The sequence below is a fragment of the Glossina fuscipes genome, unplaced genomic scaffold, assembly GCF_014805625.2.
Source record: "Glossina fuscipes isolate IAEA_lab_2018 unplaced genomic scaffold, Yale_Gfus_2 61, whole genome shotgun sequence".
NCBI classification, from domain to species: domain Eukaryota; kingdom Metazoa; phylum Arthropoda; class Insecta; order Diptera; family Glossinidae; genus Glossina; species Glossina fuscipes.
Window position 1 is genome coordinate 4,087,943 of NW_023998433.1, and position 1,828 is coordinate 4,089,770.

Sequence of the window (1,828 nt, forward strand, 5' to 3'; positions counted from 1 at the left end):
AAAAAAAAAAAAAAAAAAAAAAAAAAAAACAAAAAAAACAAAAAAAACAAAAAAAATGAGACAAACTTTCTATATATAGATGAATTAAAATAAAATTCGTTATTTCCGTGCATCTTCATCTTAGATTGGAGATTTTGTTGCGAAATTGTTCGCAAAGTACTTGTCCAGCCTTTTTACATGTTCTTGTAGAAAGGAAGTCCACCTTAAAAATAATTTAAGACCACTTACCTAAAATAGTAATCAAAACATTTAAAATATTTTAATTCTTTATGAATTTTACTTTACAAAAAGCGAACGATTTCAGAGTTAAGAGAGTTTTGTATGCTTTTCGCGCAATCGTTACATAGCCTTACGTAAAAACGATTACACGATTAAATGATATACTTTATATTTTATTCGTAAATATTATTAGGCAATTTTTCTTTCTATGGATAAGCATCTATAAGAAGTTATAAATTACGGATTGTCATTTACCTTATATATATCATATATAAATGAGTAAAGGAATCTCACGCCCTATTTCACACTTAAGATTTGTCCATCAGTGAAAAATTCATATATCAAGTTTAAATTGATTGACAATTTGATGCTAGTTAAGTATATAAGTAGTTGGTGAAATCGTTGATACGTATTTCTGGATGTTAAGAACGGAAGGTTAGATTTAGTACCAGGATTCCATTCTTCGATATGCTGAGTACTTAGCCATGCACCGGAGGACCATTTTAGCTTTTTGTGATATTCAACGATTTGTTCCGGTCTTCTAATATATCGAATAAACGATGTTCTCTCTTAAGACTGCAAACCCTTAAACGTAATAAATATTCATGTTGAAAGAGTTAAGAAATATGGAAAATTTCACGAGTAATCAGTGATGTTTCAATAATTATCATATATATTTTGAATGACAGGAAATTCATCAATTCAATATATCTAATATTAATTTTAAATACTAACTTGTAGAAGCAGTTTAAAATAGTTTTTGAATAGTGTCTCTAAACAATCTGGCTTCTATTTGTCGTCAAATAAAGACTGCATTAGAATAATAATATCAAAACAAAAGCGAAACTTACGAAATTCAGCGAGTGATTTAATAAAAAAAATTTTTTTCATTTTAACTAGGAAGGAAATTTGAATTATTTTCATAAATATTATGTGGGAAATATAACTTCACGAACAACTTAAAATACGTATATGCATGTATATTCATAAATTACGGTATGAATTTTGTTTGTGCTTGTATGCGTGCAGATTTTCATTGATAAGAAATTTTCTGTTCTCTGACGACTATGATAATGATGAAATGCTGCCAAGTGTAGTCAAGCAAAACGCATACATATGTGTAAACATAGATACATGGATACGTATATGCGATGATCGCAAAATATCTCTAATCACATTTGGCGCCAAATATCTTAATGAATGAATTTGCATGAAAAACATCATCTTAACTAAGCGTATTCGCATCATACCTTTTTATTTTACTGTGCGGATCGAGAATTTTTTTTGTCGTACTCCCTTCAAACTGAATTAACAAACAAGGATCATTTCTTGCTCTTTATCTAAATCAATGGATACACTGGGTTCATTGTACCGTTTGTAACGTATTTATGTTTATTTTCTGAAATAAATGTCGAATGTTGACCTGAATTGGTCCAAAGCTAATTTTTTCGTAAATTTGTCAATTTTTGCGAATCGATTAACAGACATTTCGTTTTAAGAGCCCTTGCCGAACTTTTTTATTACTAGACGAACTCTTTCACTCCGTACGCGAAATATTGCAGTGTATCGTTATAATTCACTTCGAAAATGTGTATAGGCGTGGTCAGCA